Source organism: Mixophyes fleayi, chromosome 3, assembly GCF_038048845.1.
Source record: "Mixophyes fleayi isolate aMixFle1 chromosome 3, aMixFle1.hap1, whole genome shotgun sequence".
NCBI lineage: Eukaryota > Metazoa > Chordata > Amphibia > Anura > Limnodynastidae > Mixophyes > Mixophyes fleayi.
In genome coordinates, this window is record NC_134404.1 from 301,388,789 (window position 1) to 301,411,304 (window position 22,516).

The following is a 22,516-nucleotide window of genomic DNA, read 5'->3' on the forward strand; positions in this document are numbered from 1 at the left end:
CAGAGTACTGGTCTATAGCACCTTTCAAACTGATGCAAGACTGATGTCAGAACTGGTTGATATACAGAGCTCAAGAAACACTGAGTGCCTGGTTGCCACAGTCACTAAAAATTGGGCCATGGCACCTATCATGACGGGAGTCGCACCCTGCATGAATCAGCATCTGTCCTTCACCTCTTAGCGTTGCTGTGTCACGCCGAGCGTGGAGAAGGCTCTGTGTACATTAGACAGCTCTGTAATGAGCTATCTGTTCTGACCATCATCTAATGGACACTCCAGAATGCTGTGTGCACTGCGGTACTCTGGATCCCCAGATTTAAAATTGCTCAGAGGGGTACAGAAAACAGGTCGGTTCATCTCATGAACTGGGCTCAAGCTCCACAGTGTCAGAGAGGAACGGATGCGTGATCAACTCAGCTCAACGCTGACCCTTTTGAATAAGTTTTCCAATAGCAGTTTTTTCGATGTCCAGGGTCTTAATACACTTAGTATTTTATTCTGATGAGTAACATGAAGAAGTGACCTTTCATAAATCCAAAACCAGCATACCCAACAACTTTTCATATAAAGAACTCTGTAAAGAAACACACTTTTTCATATCACTGTGCAATAAAAAAAAAGTGTTGTTTAGAGATCATTGACAGAGGATATAGGGTCCTTAAGTTGGCTTAATGACCTGATATACAGAATTCACTAAAATGAGTAATACTGAAAATCACAGGAAGAAAACTCAGCTGTTTGAGACCCACATCACTTGCTCCTTAATAACCATCCACATATATGAAAGATGGAGATAACAGCTGATTCTCCCCTCACAAAGCCTCCACACTACATCACAGTAACTCAGAGCTGTGTGTGGGCAGGCTGGAACATTTAACATGTTAATAAGATGGATATTTAAAGCAGCTGGCACAATTTTCCAGAATCAAAAAGATAAGCCCACACTTAAAACAAGTAGAGGATTCAAGTATGCATCCACAGGACATATACTCCATCTTTCACTTAACATTACTGAAATTATTTCTGTGACCCCAGTAAACTCAGACTTTTTTTCAAATTTGAAACCTGCATGGAGCTGGAGTAACAATGAGATATTTGTTTTGTACCCTTGTATGTTAGCAGTCTGACACACTGCTACGTCACACCAAAGCATCTGTCATTTTAACCACTAGGCCTGACAACATTGTCTGTGTGAAGAGGCTGTGCTACTTCAATCACTTTGGAGATAAATTTACCAGTGCAAGCAACCAATCTATTCAGACATTGTTTAAATACTATTTATACTTTTCAAATTCCCCACAAAAGTATTTATGAGATCGTAAACTAATGCAGATTAAAAAAAGGTATTGAGGTAGACAGTGTACTGTGAAACGTCTGACAAATATGTATTAGGCTGCATTGCTCCATCCTGTTGTATTTCTCTGTGGGCATTAGTGATAGACTGGACTGTTTCTTCACATCTGTATGCAATGGTGTTACACAACAGCCGAGCAGTGTACCATGTTCAGAAGTCAGGAATGCACAATATAATGACTTCCTCTTTCCTAAAGGGTGCACTTATCAGCTTCTGCCTGGCCACAATGAATAACAATGTAAAGAAACAGTTTAGAGCCTATCACCAAAACTCCCAAAGACCAGAGAGGATGTTCTTCCAACCTAAATGAAGGCATACGTGTCATTTCATTTCTAAGCATGTGTGGCTGGATCACTTATAAATAACTTCTTGTATAAATTTATTTAAATCAGTGGCGCAGTGCGCCAATGTATATCATTGCAAATGTACTGATTTTTGTATTAGAAATGTATTGATTTCTGATGCAGTAGGCATATGTTAGAGCAAATGTGTTTTTGCAAGAAAGGAAGAAAGGAAATCCCATGCTAATTAGGCCTTTTCATTTGTGAGTGAACAAACGCCTTTAGCATGAATGCATAGGAAGGGGGTCATTACATTTTATCCGGTCTTGTTCAAAAAAATAATAGACAGATTACATAAATAATGCAACGAGCAAGTAATTTAGGAAATCAGATTGATGTGAATTTTGTTAAACAAGACTAGAGAATATATTACATCCTGCTGCTAAATAGCTGATGTAATATCTCAGACTCTGTGGTGCCAGCTAGGAATGGGGTTGGGTTACCCCCTGCCAACATGTGTGTCAGAAACAGTATATAAGATATGCATTTTGTATTTTAACTGTATTATACCATCTGTACTCCTGGATGTTCACTAGTATCTCCAACTAGTGCGCAATGGTGCTTGCAAGGACCCCTCGAGCAATTAAACATCATTGCCCGATGCCTATTGCTTGCTGTATCCTGTGACCAACAACTAAGAGCTTCCTGTGTTGTCTCTGTATCAATGCTCTGCCTGCTACCCAGCAGTCCTGATCCATAGTAAGTGGACAAGAGGTACAAGTCAGCCCACAGCAAAGAGGCGCTGAAACAGCTATACCTGATATCCCAGAAGTAAGCAGTTCTAGGAGTCATCGAAGGTGTCTAGTGGTGGCAGTAGAGTTCTCCTACAACTATTGCGCAGTTAACATTTGCAAGTCGGCAAGTGTCTGGTGGCAAGGTGACACCAGTAAGAGTGGTCAGTAACAGTTACTGAAGGTGAGAAAGAAACACAGATAAACTGTGCCTACAAACTGAAATGTCTTAGGCAGGATTCACATTTCTTTTAACAACTTTGTTGACCAGGGTGCAGGGAGACAACATTCTGAAGCATTTGATATTGTGATATTATGTCATTTGAATTGAGGGGGCAGCATGGTGGCTTAGTGGTTAGCACTTCTGCCTTACAGCACTGGGGTCATAAGTTCACTTCCCAACCATGGCCTTATCTGTGTGGAGTTTGTATGTTCTCCCTGTGTTTGCGTGGGTTTCCTCCGGGTGCTCCGGTTTCCTCCCACACTCCAAAAACATACTAGTAGGTTAATTGGCTACTATTAAAATTGACTGTAGGCTCCAATGGGGCAGGGTCTGATGTGAGCGAGTTCTCTGTACAGCGCTGCTGAATCAGTGGCGCTATATAAATAAATGGTTATGATTAAAGGCACTGAATTAGCAACCAATGGTCCACAAGGCCAAGATATCCTGATTATTATAATCATTGATTTACTGCACTCTGGCCAGAAATACAGCTATTACAAATTACACTCAGGTATATAGCAGCCTCTACATGATTTCAGTCTATTAACATTTTCTATATATAATTAACATTACAACATGAGTCAATACAGAAACTTTAGTGTCAACAACTTCCTGATGTACAGTAAATGAACACCCCAAAATGACACCCTGAGAATCACCTCTTCTCCTGTGCATCTGAAAAATGCCTGGATGGCATTAACAAAATAAATCAAAACATCTGAAATGAATGTAAAACTCTGCAATTTACTCTCATTTTACACCTCAGAAAAACTGCAACAACAGGTGAAAGTGCTGGAGGACAATAGCAGAGAGCACTCTGACAGCCAGACCATGCAGCTCTCAGAGGCACTACTGCATGACAGTAACATGAGGTATGATGTCTACCACTAGCATTATATGCTGAAGAGTGCAGCCAGAAAAACAAGAAACCTGTAGGTTAGTAATCACTAAATGTAACAAATGTTTGCTCAAATTAACCCATTCTGTTTATTAAAAAAAAAAAAAAGCTGTTGTGCTAGACATACAAGCTTAATTAAATGCACAGGTTTAAAGTGTCATATAGGCTTCCAGTGAGCTAGGATGGCAAATCAGAGCCTCCATCCTTGGAGAGTTTGTGCTGGGATATATAGATTGTATTGCCACAAATTGTAGCTCGGGTTTGTAGGTGTTGGATGTCATACCTTGTCTGTCAGCAACAACATGTTCAGATACAATAAAAGGAAAACACATTTCCTGACTGACTTACAGGAAGTGTAGAACAAAAAGATCATCCACTACAATGGGTTTTCCAAACAGTCCTAACAGAGTTTACCATGGTTTCATGACAATATTTAAACAGAGTTTAATAAAGTTAAAAGAAGGGGGGTTATTACCTATTGCTAAAACATATGGAACGTAGGAATGTAGAACAACGATGACAAGTATGTTTTATAGCTTTGCTTTAACTGATGCAATTTAAACACTACATGCTAGAACACGTTTTCAAAAGAAGCGATTTTTATAAAAGTAGGTGTTTAAAGCAAAATAGGAATGAGGTCAATTGAGCTAATATTTCTATTAGAGGTTTGTAATGACATAGAACCCTGCTACCGTATATTAACTTTCCCAACCCTCAGTTTAAGCACTACAAAGCAGTAGTCCTCACAACATACCATACCGACTAACCGGGATTATAAACAAGGCAGGGCCTTTAGAAAACCTTCTTACATCATCACAAAACATTTACCAAAAGAATATATTTACATACCTTTAGCGCACCCAATAATGAAACTGCTTTAGTTGATACAGAGACAAATATCTAGAGCAAATGTAGCAATATCCTTTTGCAAATCTTGCTGGCAAGTACAATATCCTGATTGCCTGCTTTCTTTTACTTATGTGTTTGGTGAGGCATGCTGACTCAGACGGGTGGGAAGGTGCTATGCAAAACAGGTAAACACCATACTGCAACCAATCGGACAGGCTGTGATCTGACTCACAGCTCAGGAGCTTCCACACATTGATCTGTGGCTTCAAAAGGAAGTGAAAGGATGCACGACTTCGCCAACAGCTTCTAACACACACCTCCTACATAGCACAGACAGGCAGCGGAGAGAGTGCTGATGGATAGCAGGTCCCTGCAATACTAGCCTATCGGTGTCATGTGATACACAGTTCAGGGCCATTATGTGGAAGAGCTTTTCAGGTGTCCTAGCACAGCAGTGGATTCATTTCAAGCCAGATAAAAATGAGAGAGCTCGGTCCAGCACTTATATTTCCTCATTAGTTAATCTTGCATTTGATGGCACTTTACAAATTACAGAAGACGACTATATCCTAAATATTATGTCTGTACATTTAGGAGTCAATCTGATTAATGAAAATAAAAGGAATCACGTTCGTATTTATGTCACTAGTCTTCACAGTTTATTTAGCTGTATACCTTTGGTTTCTGCCGTCAAAATGACTAAACCAGGTAATTATATCATTTACGCCATGTAGGGTGTGGAGGCTAACACAACATTATTGTATGAGACAGTGCTTCCAAATGATAGCCGGGGATTTTCCTGCTGGAATATACACTAAACCAATAATATGACTGTATTAAACTGAGACATCTGAGGCACTAAACTTCATAAACATGAATATGGCAACCAGATCCATGAATACATTTACTTTACAAAACCAGAAAGGTGAGAACAGATTACATATTGAAAAAACACACATAATGCAGGTTCAGCCTGAAGGTTTTTTTTTAATCTATCTATATATCTATTCATTAAATATTCACATTCCACTGTGCTAAAATAGAGCCTGGTAAATTTCCCCAAACAAAAAGTGTAATTTACAAAGCTGCAGCTCCAATGCATTTTTGCTTCTCTTGTGACACGTAGTACATATAGTTTTGTACGACTGTTAGTTTTTATGGGGAAACACATAGATAAGCTTGTTATGGTGGTGTTGACTATACGTGTGTGTAATGTTGCCCATCTTGATGGGTGGAGGTGTGGATTGCTGAATCCAGGACACACACAGTAATGCACCTGGTTATGTACCCAACAGTTTTAGTTGCAGTACTGGATATTTAAATACACTTCAAGGGGTGGCAACTGTGCATTTAGCTGGGCGGTCCCAGTTTAGCCTATGACTGCAGAATCATTGTACCCTCACAAAGCGCATCTTTACCTGCACATACACCAGTATAATGAAAACATTACACTGTACGAATGTGACAATCATATTCCCCATGGCCCTACTGGCATGATGGATGAGTTAGCAGTATTTTAGGAGACAAAAGAAAAGTTGTAATCAAGAAGGTGAGCTGAAAGTAATTGTAAGAAGTACTTTGAAATGATATGATGTGCCCATAAACTGACAGAACATAAAATGTTTGACACTGTATTTAGATTTGCTGTGCAGCTGAGTGGACGCTATTGTTTTTGGGTGTCAGAAATTTTCTGCAAAAAGTGGCTAAAAGCCACAGTCTTCACATGATCACTGGCAAAGTCATGTGTACTGGAAAATAACCCAGTCCTCCATGAACACAACTTAACCTGAAATGATAAGATCCTGATATTTTTACATGTATATTTGTGAATGCCCATTTGTAGCTTTAAATAATACAACTTGTAGATTGTGATTAAATAGCAAAGTGACCTAAGAAATTGCTGTTTTCTTCTGACTGACACCTGAGGTGCTCCCCTTCCCGCCGTTTATCTTTTGTATCTTTGTGGTTCTGCACATATCAGATGTATGAAAAACTAAATGCGTTGTTTATAGCACTATTCACTCCTCTGGGCTGATAGTATAGTTGGCTGTTGGTTTTTTCCAACAAATAGATGCGACATTCTCCTCAGATGATGCATGTGTTCCATTCATGCAGGTGGTTTCCCATTTAAATACAAGCATATGATTAAGTACTAATTGGCATAAATGTGGACAACTATTATCTCCTCTGTAATGTATGGACTTCCAGAACACCAGAGGCTTACTGGAAGGTGTTGCAACTTTCTAGGCTGGGAAATTAAGGATATTCTTCCTGGGTAAGAGGCATTATTTCACTAGCAGTGGAGACAAATACGCTACAATTTATAAGGCCCATTAAACCAACATTACAAGGTAATGACACTCTAGCCTCAAAATGTTCTTTGCTACTTGTACTGGGGAATACATACAAGTAGTCTTATATGGTCATAGGTTATGGGGCTGCCCACACATCTGCCATTTATACACACTAAGGACATGGCCACACACCAAAAAAGATCATACCATACCCGAATGACATCAAACCCGCTCCCTATCCCTAGGTCACAAGCGTACCAGCAGGATTATTAACTGTTTATAGACGCTTACTAAACTCCGGCAGCAAATGAAAATCACATAAGTCAATATTTACATAAGATAAATACCAACGAGAAATTACAAAAAAAAAAAAGTTTTTACCCATTATAAAAATGCACACATCTTAAAAAGTCCGCGTGCGGTGCGTCTAAGGCCTACAGAGACTACTAGGACAAATCTAATGGCATGTAAAATTGGTTACCCTACATTCTCAGGCTTCTCTCAATCTTCTTTAGTTTTAATATATTTCTGAAATGATGACTGTTTCTAGTAGATTGTTTCTGTAAAACAGCGAGATTTAGTGGCCCTTTAGGACTTTCACTGCCAAAGAAAAGAGAAACCCATGTACAGTACTCCTCAAAGTCACTGTGTCCCAAGAAAAAATCTGTACATGGATTTAACTTTGGAACTATGCCATGCACAGAAGCCAATACAAATCATACTAAGAATGCCTTTCTAATCCTGAAATATGAACAAGTGATCTGAAAACGTGGCTGTTTCTGTGATTATCTGACCCAGTTACTAAGCAGCATGAACCTGAACGCAGATATATGCCTTTTGGAAGACACCAGGAGCTATTACTATTAAAGGTTAACACCTTGTGCTGAACTGGAAGAAGCGAAGTGCAAATCCCTGAGCTGAAAACATTCTGCAGTCTCATGTGCTGTATAAATACAGGTATGTGACATGAGCTGGTAGACATTTCCACATATACGTCTCTGGAAAGAAGATTAGCACCATGCAATTTATTGCTGATTTTATAAAATGGTGCGAGCAGGATGAGTGATGTAACCCACAGCAAACACTCCATTAGTTTTCCTTTGTTTGATTGCACTCGACTGAAAATGCAGATATAAGACCGGTTGCCGTTGATTACAATACATCACTGCTCTTAGCACCAGACGTATTAACAAGTTCTTAAGGGCCAGATGACACAAGTCAGTGGTGGGGCAATAAAAGCAGGATACTTCTAGTACATAGACCTTATACAAGTGGTCACCTTTTACTGTAAGATGGAGAGCCCTGAGAAACAGATCTACCGTCATGTCAATCTACGAATACCCCACTATAGTCACATACTTTAGGGATTGAGAACTCTGAGGATAAGGAGTGCTGTCTGGCGACATAATATAGTTCAGTGGCCTTATGTTGTCATGCTTCCTCACAAGGGTAACGTAAGTCACATGACTAGTCATGCACACATTGATTTTGTCTTCCAATGTGATGGCTTTAAAGTTAATTGTATTGAAAAAAACAAAACAAGAAAAACAACACGTTTCATGCGTGGGTAACAACCGATTCAAAACGCTAATTTAATTAATAAAATAGTTCACAAAGTCAGGTTAGAAAATTCTGATCACATGGCTACATATGCATCTCTCTTGCAGGATCACATCAGCGCAAATGGCTACCACAGACTGAGTAGCTATTAAATCTCTACAGTCTCATTACTTGAAAGGAATCCTGAACTACCCTGCTGCATAACTTGCATTTCCCATCAGCAAAATAAAAGTCCCTTTTCACCAAAACAGAACTTCTGTCAAGTGCGTGTCTTACGGGTAGATTCAATATTTTCTTTTTCAATCTATTTACAACAGGGATCATTGATCCCCATGGAAATGCAGATTCCATAAATGTGGATGTTACAGAATGTGCAGGAATACAAATGGTAATAAAATTGTGAAAGAGGAATTCATGATCTATTCTGTGTAAAATCAGAGTACGGACTATATGAATCTGTGATTCCTCTTGGAATCATTAGGTGAAGGCTGAACAATATCTAGATTTGTACCGAAATGTGCCAATCCTCCACTGATGACTGAGAAGAGTGCACGCCACGTGAAGTGTGCTTGGCTTACAAATAGTCACAGATGTGCAAATAAAGAAGCCGTGTCAGTATGTATATTTCCTGGGCTAGTGAATGAGTCTTAGGGGGGTATTTAATTGTTATGAAATCCCGCCGCGTAAAAACTACTAGTGTTACTACGGTAGTAAGCTGGATTTCAGCTCGCGGCTTCCTGAGCCGCGAGCTGAAATCCAGCGAGAAAATTACCATAGTAACGTTTTTTCCGCACATTATTACCGTAATAACGGTAATAATGTGCGGACCGCGAGATTGACGCCGTTTCCGCCGACAATTGAATACCCCCCTTAATGTGTATATTTTACCCTTTTTAGACTGTGAGAGAAGCAAAATTTAACATCTGTAACTGAAATATTCTACGTTTGATGGTTAATTTGGGTCTGAAAATAGTTTGATGAGATAATAATGGCCAATAAGAAATCTGAACTCCTCAAGGTCACACTAGCATAGACTAGTAAATCTTCATAAGGTTCCAATAATAACTAAGTAATAGCCATTTTAGTGAGGAGGTTTGCAGTCAGTGTTTCCTTTCTGGCAGCTACTTAAGCAGCCCTGGCCTTCTCCTAGTCAGTACTGTTCAGCACTTGTTTGTTTGTCACTTCCTCATTTCCCAGTGGCAAAATACATGTTTGGAATAGCCTGTGTGACAGGGGCTGTGTGAGGGACCGACAGGGACTGTGTGCACAACCCAGCCTAACCCATAAACTACCGTTCGGCCGATATCACATTTCATATACGCTCTAATGATGAACAATTATCGTTCCAAAGCTCATCGTATCGTACGATTTGATTTCATAAATGGACTAAAAATCTCGTTCAACAATGGAACACAGATCTGAAGGTAAATCTTGTAAAACGTGTATAGTGTGTACACATGAACAGTCATGCTGAGCGGGACTTTGTCGTTGGTAAAATCGTTAATATCGCATTGGGAGAAATTTTCTGTAGTATGAATCCAGCCTTAGGTTCCTCCGTTTTTTTCAATCACTGCCATTTGCATCATTAAAACTGCCAACGTCTAGCTACAATATCAATCACAGTCAAACAGCAAATGTGGCTAGCCAAAAGCTTTTAGCTAAAGGGAGATTTGGGATTACATTAGATTTAAATGAAACATGTTCCACAGGGAGCAGTACTGACCACAAACAATAGCTATAACAAGCCTGCAGATACACAAACAGGACAAATAGTGAATGAGAATGGCTGCTTTCAATGACGCTCCCTCACTATGTTACTTAGTTATTTAGCAATGAAATTAAAATCTTAGTTCTCAATTATTAGCAAAACTGCAGCTACCTCTGCCAGTTCCACTGATAACACACAGTCTCCTGATTTAACCAAAGCAAAGTTCACACAATGTCTGCTTCTATGGTAACCAGAAAAGCTCTCAATAGAGTAAACGGGAGGACATGACAGTTCAGGAGAAGATGGTGAGCATTAGAGCGCTCTGCTATACTCAAGGCTGCACACCGCAGTCTCAGAATAGGTGGATGGCCAAACGAATACAGGATCAAAAGACGTAAACATATAAAACTTCTCTCATGAGCGGAAATAGAACAGGAAAGACGTTTTCTCCAGAGAGAAAATAAAGAAAATATTTGTCAGGAAGGAAAGGGTCACCAAAACAGCATATATAGATCCAATTAGAAAAAAAAACAAAAAACTATACAAGTAATTTTATGCTGTTTGCTAAACAAAATATTCGTTTATTTTAGATTTGTATTTTCGGCTATCTTATATTATCAGACAAAACAATGATAAAGGCTAACATACAAAGTGCATTCATTAAAACTTGCCACTTTTCCATAATCAAATAAAAAGTGTGCAGAGAAAGTATTAAACTGGCCAAATATGTTGATTCTGAGATTTAAAACCATGGCATGATTGCCAGATATGATTGTCTGTTAGCCAGACTTTTAAATCTGTCCGATCAAATCCTATGTGGCAGATCAGCTAGTGTGCAGGGCACAGATTTGCCAAAATCCACACAACTTGCATATGTGGGAGCAGCATTAGGGAACGTTCAAACATCAGTTGCATCTATGCCAACCAAATTACAAATACATTGTCCATTCTTGTAAGAGTCACAGTCACTGTAGGCATCATTGCTATACATCCAACTGTTTTCCCAATGCCTATTAAAATCTGAATTGCAAATAGTCCCCTAAGTTTCCCCACACAGTCAATTCAACCAAAATGACCAAACACTACACAAAGTGACTTCAATCTAGACAATCAAAATCTGTTTGAAGTGAATCAGATTTAACAGGGTGGAAAGGGCAGTCGATGACATCAGAAAGTATGCAGTGTCCTCAGCCGACCCTTAACTTCTAGGGCAAAATGGTGTTTACACATTCGGTGGTGCCATAACACAGCTTGAAGTTTTAAATCATGAAGGACACAGCTTTCAATCAGACCTCTAATTCAGTAGAAAGCCAGTTAGTTTTACTTTTATTTGTGTCCCCACAATGTATACAAACATTGATCAAACCTGAATGCTATTTGTAAAACAAAAAAAAGCAAGGGAGTGTTTCCATATTGTCAAAGGAAATACCAGTGACGGCAACATGAGACATGACTAGGGACTTCCTCCTGATAGCAGGGACACCTTTCCTGCATGGGACAGTTGAATCAACTAACAACTATCAAAGTAATAATAGGGAAAAAATGAATATTTTTCTGTGATTTTTTTTTTTTGTAAGGTTTCTTTTTAGATGCAAAATAAAAAAACAAGAAAATTTGCTTGGATAGATTAAAAAAAATAATTTAAGGATAGTCTGACAACCCACAAAACCATGAAGGGTCTATTACAGAGGTTCCCAAACTGTGCGACGTGGCTACCTGGGGTGTCGTGGTCAGGACCAGTGGTAAGCAAGGCGAGGGACTATTTGGTATTATGGAGACCATACGGGTGCCTCAAACAGAGAAGGTTTGGGATCTACTAGTCTATAACTTAACCTCTATAATCAGTCAGCCACTAGTCCTGAAGGGACTGAAGGATACAACAGACAATGGGCCTTATTCATTAAGGAAAGCATAGCAAAAAAAAGAGGAACTTTGCACCTTGGCAAAACCATTTTGCATTGGAGGGATGAAAATTTAAAATATGGGGATGATTTATAGTTGGGGAAGGGCATGTCCTAGATCAACTTTAAATTTCAGTGTAAAAAATAAAGCTATCAAGTATTTGTGTGCTATATGAAAAAACAGCCAGTATTTAACTTATGTGCAAAGTAATAAACTAATTTGCACCCCTTGCAATGTAACATAGTTTTGTCCAGGAGAAAAACTCATTTTTTTGCCTTACTTTCCTTAATGAATCAGGTCCAATGTCTTTTGTATCAACATATGCAATTTGTTTTGTATTAAATACTTGGATTTGAACTATTATATGCATTCACACTGTGGTCAGCAAATCTCAGACATACACCAATTAGATGGAAAAATTAGTAATTATGCAATACAATGTAAAGATATTCCAAAACCATATAAGCTACTAATTTGAGAAATATACCTCACTACAAGACTTAGAGAAACTACAAACTCCACGTACAAAACTTACACTGGGAAAAGTTAACAGAAAGGATAATAAATAAACTTAAGTATGCAACAGAAAGCATGTTTCTTATTCGCAAGTGGCAACAGTAACCTCAGAAGGACTTATTTCTAAGATCTCAGCTTGATTATGTTGTCTCAGAGGAAACACAGAACTAGCTACAGGTACCATTCTGTTTTGATTAGTGGGGCAGCTTACGTTCCAGGTCTAAAACAAATAAGGTTATAGGAAACTAGGAAATATAAGATAAAAATGACTTGTAGGGTTAATAAGATCTCTCAAAATCAAACAGACACCCTGTTGATATTTCTCCAGTGCTTGGGGGCCTTCTAGGAAGATAGATCACTTACATTTACCAAATTTAGATATGAAAAAAAGAGAATATAGAGGATGCACTAATGCTCTGGTGTTTGTATTGTTGTGAAGAGATTATTGAAACTCTTGCATACAACTTAACTTTTATTAGCTGTTGGTTGCAGCGAAATATAAAATAAATAAACTTTAAAAACAACTGTGTGCTTTAAAATCCACCGGATGAACCAAAACCATCTAATTAATTTGTTGTAGGGAATACACTGTTAGCAAGACTTGGAAGATTTAGCTAAATATGTATGCAAATCACTTCCTTACTGAAGCAATCACTAGTACTGGCCAGTAATAAACACATACATCTGTAGGGTAAATAATTTGTATATTGCTATCTGCAATAAACAGCTAATAAAAGTTAAGTTTTATACAAGAGTTTCAATAATCTCTTCACAACAATACAAACACCAGAGCATTAGTGCATCCTCTATATTCTCTTTTTTTCATATCTATATTTATCAATATGGTTGCACTCTCTAGATCATGGCATCATCAGTAGAAATGAACCATGATGTTGTTATTTAAGAGAATATGCTCAGTATCATTGGTGCGATAGAAAATAGAGATGGGAAAATCTAATTCTTTTTTCCCGTTAGATACATATTTACCAAATTTAGTATACACACAGATTGCTTTATTAAACAACAAGTCAAACACCTAAACAAATGTAACAGATTCTTTATTTAAAGCAGTAATTTCCAGACCAAACCCCCAAGAACACATTTTTAACCATTTGGGTGCCAAAGGTATAAAGGACTTGTTATAGCCATAAAAGGCTTCTAGTTTGCAAGGAATATGGGATATGGTCCTGCCGTCCAGAATAGCCACAGTATAAATTATGTAATTGCACAAGTAAATGACTGTCAGACTTTTGAAGGGTTGAACTACATGAAATCATATCTCCCTTTAAATACAGGATAGGCCCATGGGGTACACAAATAAAATGTAAGCTTTTTGTTCTCAGCATTCTTAGTCTTGCATGCCAGTGTATGAGTAAATACTATTTACAAGAGATTGTTTTTATTGTGTCATATCATTTAAAATATATATTCTCTTATTTGATTAAGGAGTCAAACTCCAGAGCCAAAACCAGAGCTCTGAACAACACTAACAGCTAATGCTAATAGAGTGACAAGATACTAATGCTACATACACTGGTTCATTGTACGGAAGAGAGTCTCAAAAGCATAATAAGTGCAGCTGGAGCACACTACAGAATAATGATCACTGAATCCAGTGCAGAATGACACCACAATACACAATAATTCATTTCAGCGGTGTCTGCAGGGGGCAGTAATTCCTCTTCTAAGAGTGTGCAAGCTAACAAGCACTGGAAAGCAATGGCTCATAGTTGCATTAACAGAAATTAAGTGTACAAGTGAATTCATAGCTATGAAAATTGGCTCTGCCTACAAAATGGCCTCCACTTAGACAACAGTGGCTCCTGAAATCAATATGTACAAAAATGTCATATTTCATAATAGTTTCCCTTCAAATATAGAAAACTGTGGCAGAATGACAATGTATACAGCGACACTTCTCTCGTGATTATTTTCTTTTCTTTATATTTTAACAGATATACCAGAGAGTTGTTTTTTGATATACAGGTGCAACACTTATCCGAGATGCCTTTGGGCACTTACATTCTCCCAGCGCATTACACATATTTCTAAGAAACACAAGAACATGCAAACATGTCAATGGATCTTTATGCAATCTGAAGGCGGGTTTGAATCATACAATGTACCTGAAAAAGTAATGTGAAATTAAGCAATTCCCACTTGTGTTATACGTAAGTTAATTGCCAATTGATGGTAACCTCAAAAAATGTTTTTTGCTTAAAGGAAAACTCCACTTTAGCTTACTTGTCTAAGGACTCAATTTGAAAAAAAAGACATGAATGTACCTTCATTGACTAAATACCACTTCCAATGGATCTATTACGCCATGCCGAATACACTGTCCACACAGATAGCAATTTAATATACAGCATGGAAGTTGCTATAAGGATAAACATGCCCGACCAGAACCTATCTATATAAATCAGAATGTTTTAGCCATAACCAAAAGTCTGGTCGGCAGACATCCTTCCTTTGCAGTCATCTACTAACCAGGCTGAAAGGCCTGATACTAACCGGCCACATTTGTGGATTTATCTACACAATTTGGAGTGTACCTTTCAGCAACTGCTCAAATTTGGTACTGAGGGGGGAAAAACCACACGATCACAGGGAGAACATACAAACCCCACGCAGATCGTGACATGGTCAGAATCTAACCTATGATGACCACATGGCTGTGAAGCAAAAGTGCTAACAACTATATATATATATATATATATACACATATATATATATATATATATATATACATATATATATATATATATATATATATATATATATATATATATATATATATATATATATACACATATATATATATATACACATATATATATATATATATATATATATATATATATCTGTATCTCATACTACCCAGATATCATCTGCAGGGGATTAAACATAAATTAAATACACTATTGCATTGCTCATTACTATAGGTATAAGTCACAGAGAGGAGCTAACAGCACTCAAAAGATTTATAGCTGTCCTAAGATAGCAACAGTCTTAACGACAAGATAACAGGCCTATTATCTTATCACTTCTCTAAGTTTATTTCAACAGATTAATTGGAGAAACCCCATGGCTGCCTACACTTTTAACAATATGTAAATAGTATGTAGGGAAAGCAGCATTACCGAGGGAGATAGATCTTTTGCTTCTCATGCCCTGCTGCATACACTGACCACACAGACAGCAATAAGATATATGGCACAGAAGTGTATTTCATCACTGTCCATTTGCGCTGAGTGTGTGCCACAGCTTAGGAATCAATATATACCATGCTGGCTGTATTAACCTGGTAATATACTATCCTACTTGAAATGCAATAAAAGTACTCTACTCTTAAGGACCATTACACCAAACATACAAATTAATATACTTTGAGGCTTTTACCTTTACATATAATATAATGCACTAATATTGGCACCATTACATAATTGGAGTCTGATATCTGTGAATGTATTCCTATAAGGATCAACATGCCCCACAAAAACCTGATCAAAATAAATCAGGTATGTCTGAAAATTCAGCTGGCAGACAATCATCCTCTGCGTTCATCTACCAACCACAGTGATCCAGCCACATATGTGGTTTTATATATAGAATTTGAAATGTAACTTTCATCAATTGCTCAAATTTTGTATCAATGCTGACAGAAGCCAGTAATTTTATTTAAGCTGCTCCTCCTAGTTTTAGTGGGGAGGCCAAAAATCAGTATTTCAATTCAGTTCCAACAGTTCCACAGTGACAATGGGCAGCACGGTGGCTAAGTGGTTAGCACTTCTGCCTCACAGCACTGGGGTCATCAGTTCAATTCCCGACCATGGCCTTATCTGTGTGGAGTTTGTATGTTCTCCCTGGGTTTGCGTGGGTTTCCTCCGGGTGCTCCGGTTTTCTCCCACACTCCAAGAAACATACTAGAAGGTTAATTGGCTGCTATCAAATTGACCCTAGTCTCTCTCTTTATGTCTGTATGTCTGTGTGTGTGTTAGGAAATTTAAACTGTAAGCTCCAATGGGGCAGGGACTGATGCGAACGAGTTCCCTGTACAGCGCTGCGGAATTAGTGGCACTAAATAAAAGGTGATGATGATGATGATGACAAAGATGCTTCTTTCAGACTTATTGTTTAAACCAATCTTATATTGTAATAGATGCGTGGCTGAAGGAGCGAAGGACGACGTAATAGTGAGCAGAGTCCCTGATCGCTTCAGTTATTTGGTAAATAGCCTACTCTTTTCCATCTTCCTTTGTCGGTGTGCCAATCAACAAGGAAGAGGCTGAGGCTACATAAGTATATTAGGTGCACCCACTGTAGGCATATTCTTTGCTTATCAAAATAAAAATGGCACTCAAAGAAATGGGGAAAAAAAATAACTGGTCTTATAAAAGACTGCATACTTCTGGGTATAGAAAATATGAACTAAGTCAGCTTTAAGTGACTATATATTTAACTACTGCTGTGCAGTTATATAACTATATCATCTCTAAAGAATGCCATTTATTTTAAAGCCTGTACAATTAAAATATAGAACTGCAGTCCTCATATTATACTAATTAAACGGTACAGTGCTTTGTCTGCATCTTTCTCCAATGTATTTTTTTTCCCCGAAGTACATATTATTAAGTTCACATTCTACAAAACCACCTCAAACACAAAAACCAACAGGAAGATGATTTACCATCTTTTAAAACCACTATCAACTTAAGCATAACACAGATTACTTGTAAAAGGATGAACATAAGACTAGCACAAAATATCACAATAACTGCATCTTCACAATGCAATTCAAATGAACAAATAAAGCACACATTCAAAATAGCTAAAAAGCAAATGGTTTCGTAAATTAGCACTTTAAGGTCTCGTTCACACCTATAAGCTGTTAATGTGCTTTTAACCATTAAATAATGCCTGACAAGCCCATTAAAAAGATAGGATAATTGTTGAGCCCATACACATATATAGACATGTATGGTATTCAGTGCTTGGGCTGAAAGTCGAGATCTGAGAGAACTCCCTTATCACAGTTTGAGGAAGACAACATACACAGTCATCATCCAAGCTCATCTACCATCCTTCCTATTAGATGTAGATCAAGATCAGAAGTCGTGTGTGCTGATATATGCAGCGATTTGTGTCCATTATGGTGTAAATCAGTGATGGCTAACCTGTGACACTCCAGGTGTTGTGAAACTACAAGCCCCAGCATGCTTTGCTAGCTATCAGCTAGTTATATACTGGCAAAGCGTGCTGGGTCTTGTAGTTTCACAACACCTGGAATGTCACAGGTTAGCCATCACTGGTCTAAATTGACCTAAGAGGCAGTCCAAATCTGAGCATGTATGGGAACTTTTAACAAAAGACTTTAATCACTTAACAACCAACTTATTAGCAATGTATCAGACAATACACTTTTTCAACTTCTGTACCTATCTACAGATGACATTTATAACAAAAAATAAATACAGAAATGGCCGCACCTTTCCATTATTATAGAAATGACTTTGTTTTAAACGTATACAGCAAACAGCTCATGATGGCAGATATCTGTTTTCAGAAATAATGTAAGTGAATATGAATAGATGCCACTTAAAAGCACACTGACCATACCTAAAAAGGGTATTAACTGCTAGCATTCTACAAACAGAGATGCAGTGAAAACTGGCTGACATAAACTACTATGAACTGTAAGGACATGTACTCACAAGCAGGTTTACAACTGCTTATGGTGCGATGCATTTTATAGATCACCATGATAAACAAATGTTTAGTACAGACAATACATTTCTCAATGCCTACTGCCTACTCTATATTCAGTCCTTCTGGTGAACACAGGGCATTTCACCAAGGGATACAAAACCACCTATAAGGAGAAGTTCTATCTAAAGTTGGCAACGCATGCAGGGATCCTACCACTTGGAAAAGGAGCAATTTACAATTTGCCCACAATGGGCAGTGGGTTTGGAGAGTGGGTGCCCAAATTATCCAAAATCAGGAAGCTTGACACATATGCTGTGCTTTAAGGAGGACAGTTACTGATTTTGCCCAAGAATCTTTATATTTACTCTTTTAGGGTTCGTACACATAGGCCCTGAAAAAAACTCCAGTTTAAAATGCAGACAAAACCTTGAACGATGTCCTTAACAGTGTTAGAAAGCGCTCATTAAAATGTCTAAAACTCCCTGAAGCATAGAGCACAACATACTTAATGAGTGCACGGATAGAATCCACTGTATTTTATTGAGCATTAATGCTTTAATCTCTGCAGGCAATATTGAAATTGACGCAAAGCCAAGCAAACATTTGTCACAAAGTACATGACCATTTGTTTGCACTATTTTTTGGAAAATCAGCATCAAAGAACGTTTAACAGGCTTTGAAAATGTGCATTGAATACTTAAACTAAACACCCATGTGTACAAGGGCTTATAGCTGAAGATACAGTCATTACTGTTACCTTTTCCTCTCACTCTCTATGGTCTTTTCTTTTTCCCAGAGATGCAAACAATAGGTCTATTATTTTCTGTACTACAAACTATAGGTAGCCACAATATCATTACTAATGTGTTCATAGTCCTTAATAATGCATGGCTTATCTTTAAGGTTATTCTGTGCAGACCTAGAACATGGAGATCTAGAAATATTGTGGTGAGGATTCTGTATTTTCTGGCAAGCCAGATCACAATACAGAATATATATGATTGCAATGAAGATATAAAGGTACTCAGGAAGACTAAGCCACATCCAGACGCTGCCAGTGGAACACTCATATTGCAAATAAACAACTAATTATATTTTACATTTACTGGGAGAATGCAACTTGCCAAAGGCAAAAAACAAACAATTTAATTAAATATAAAACCCACACAAAAAACTGTATTAATTTCAATTAAAGAAAAATGGAGTTGTGTTAATGCCATAAATGACACGAGATAGATATACACACATACATGTACACTTTGGATACAGATGCTGATTATATTTAGGTATTTGAGACCATGGGGTAAATATATCAAACTGAGAGCTTTCCGGCGGGTTTGAAAAACCAATCAGATTCTAGCTATCATTTATTTAGTATATTCTACAAAATGAAAGCTAGAATCTGATTGGTTGCTATGGGCAACATCTCCACTTTTCAAACCCTCCAGAAAACTCTCCGCTTGATATATTTACCCCCATGTACCCTTTGCAAAATACCACAATTACAAGTGATCAAACGGTATGACCTGTCAGAGCAGGAATATTTGAATATATACAGTAATGGCAGAAGCCTTTCTACAAAAATGCATGAAAAACAACACACTTGAGACCAATTATGGAAATGGAATGGATGACTATGGGTGTACAGCTATGGTACCATAAAAAGATTAAAACATTAATTAGACATCTATTTGTTAAACTTGCTTAAACACTACAATGACAGTTTAGCACATTCTTGGCTTTCTGTGTATTTCTGCAACAATAATCTCTTGTCATGTAACTTTTTAGTCCCTTAGCTCAAAATAGAATACAGAGAAATGTGCAAGAGCTACAAGAGAATACCTCTTTTAATGAAATAATGAAACAACACAGGGTCAAATATAAATGTTGGCTATGTAACAAAATATCAGGACACATATAAGCTGGACATTAACAATAGGAAGGAAGCACCCCAAGAAATAGAGGAAGAACAACGCAACAAAACGAAATGATAGAGAGGGTTACGTCCAGAAAGAATCTCGAAAAGCAGGATCCCAAGGCAACAGCCTTCATGACAAAGACTTGTGGTCCTGCCAAGGAAGACAGATGTAAGCCCCTCCGGAGGGGGCATAATGGGACATGGAATTAATCGACAAAGCAAAAATTAACCTTTTATTTGCCTCAACGCAGCAATGTGTGACAGGCCTTTTTCTCGCAATGAGTAGCTTTAATGAACTTAACATTTCTAAAAATGATTCTCTAGAAACATAACTAAAATAGATAACCAACAGGCTTGTATAAGGACAGCCCAAACTCACAAATCAATGAACAGACAGCAGCAAATATTTTGCACACAAAATATTCAAAGTGTACAAGAAATCTCCAAAGAAACCAAAACAGCTAATACACATTTGAAATAGTCAACTATCATAATGATGCATGAAAAGAAAATCACCAATCATTTCATAATCATTAGGAACTAAAGAAAATGTGCAAAGATACAACTGCATTGTCTGTATTATTAGCTACTTATCACTGAAATCACAATATGGCTCAAAGAATACACAGTACAAAGGTTTCTGATGTGACAGTGTTTGTATTTCCTGGTAACAGATCTCTACTGTACTGTACAATATTTGCTGGTGTATTTATTGTAAAATCCAGGCTGGCCCAGTCATGTCTATAATAAAGGGTGGCTCCATGGCCAAGAAGCTTTCACATGGACATCAATCATCCCAATTTCTAACAGAGATGCAGATGGATCATGTCAAGGTGACCAGAACTCAGGTGCCACCTCCACCCCAATATATCTGCTCCACAGGGACACAAAGAGTCATTCCCTATGCACAGCAGCCTGCAATAATTACATTAAGTGGAGAACAATGCCTGGCTTATTATCACTGGGCCCTAAGGGATCATATGTGACTGTGGCCCTCTGGATGGAGGTGGCCTCAGAGACATACAGGGAGCACACACCATAATAAGATGGTCAGATAAACAGACCCTCACTCCCCACCATCCCCCAAGAACATTACAGACACATCCGGGTATCTCTCACCCATGACTTACAGAGCGATGGAGCTGAGCGTACGGGTCCTCGCACAAGTCACAGGCCCGGTGCTGTCACGACGAGTGTGGTGGAGGGAGCTGCTCCGTGTTCCTTCCCGGAATAATAATAATAGTGATAATGCCAATGACAGATATACCGGGTGGCGCCCTCCTCTCAGCCCCAGAGCCGGGACTGAGCTGCAGATGGCTGGGCGTACAGCGCTGACTGAGCTCGGCTCCTGGGTGTTACACTTACACACTATCGGCAGGAACAACGGGGGAGATACTGCTGGAGGCGAAGAATCGTTCACCGGTGACGTAAGCACGCAAGGCCATAAACACAGACGTGAGACGGTCACGACGAACGTTCCGCGCAAGGCATCACGGGACATGTAGTTCTGGAGCTGCAATTCTGTCTCCCCTATAAACCCAATCCTCCTTTATCATCATCATCCCAAATTGTCTCTGTTTCTGTTCAGATGTTATAAATCCATATAAGATGGAAAGTGTCGCATTACAAAATTATCAGTGAATTATTAGTTAAATCAGTAGATGTCTGATCTTTGCATTATTTTCTTTTTCATGTATTATGTAATGTGTTATGGATTGTTCCTGTTTATTGTATATTACTGCAATTATGTACAGCGCTGCGTTCCTTTTATGGCACCTTATAAATAAAAGATAATAAATAATAATCCAGGCTAGTTCCAGAGGCCCGTGGGCCTGAAAGTATTTAGGACTGTATTGTTATATTGGATGATAGTGCTCTGGCTATTTCTGCAGATTGTATTCCTTTTGCATCTTCCTAAATACGGGCCATATGTCTGTTTTTCTGAGTTTTACATTTTATATTGTTGCTATATCACACTACTCGCAATAACATTCGTTGATAAAGTCTTGACATGTTTCTTAGTCAGGTCTATCACATACTTACCAACTCTCCCGGAATGTCTGGGAGACTCCCGAAATTTGGGTAGGTCTCCCGAACTCCCGGGAGAGCAGGTAAATATCCCGCAAACGGGATCTTCCTGTCAAAATGACGCGATTCGCGGTGAATTGCGTCATTTTGGCTCCGCTCCCACGACAAAATGGCGTTTTTGTCGCGGGGCCCCCCTGCCTGGGATCTCCCGGAAGGAAGTTCCAAAAGGTTGGCAGGTATGGTCTATCACAGTACAAAAATATGACATCCATTTACACTTTTTTTGTAGTCTGGAATGTCCAAAACATAAGCATTTACACACAACCCCTCCTTCCTTCTCCTCATGTGTTATATACAGGGCCGCCATCAGAAATCGTGGAGCCCAGTACAATGAAGCAGGCAGGGCCCCTCGATGACCCCCCCGATGAACCAGGGCCGTCTTTCCGACTGGGCACGATGGGCAGGTGCCCGGGGGCCCATGGGGG

General features: G+C 38.5%; 1 protein-coding gene across 2 annotated transcripts in view; it reads right to left on the reverse strand.

Moving 5' to 3' along the window:
• PELI1 (pellino E3 ubiquitin protein ligase 1) overlaps positions 1–21,433 on the reverse strand; it is a 41,614-nt gene extending 20,181 nt beyond the window's left edge. Inside the window, exon 1 of one of the 2 annotated variants that reach the window (XM_075203899.1) lies at positions 21,134–21,433. The gene's annotated coding sequence lies outside the window, so the exon portion shown is untranslated. Of the gene's footprint in view, positions 1–4,396; positions 4,661–21,133 lie in introns of those variants that run through there. The other variant, XM_075203900.1, reaches the window with a different exon arrangement.
• Between the last annotated feature and the right edge of the window lie 1,083 nt (positions 21,434–22,516).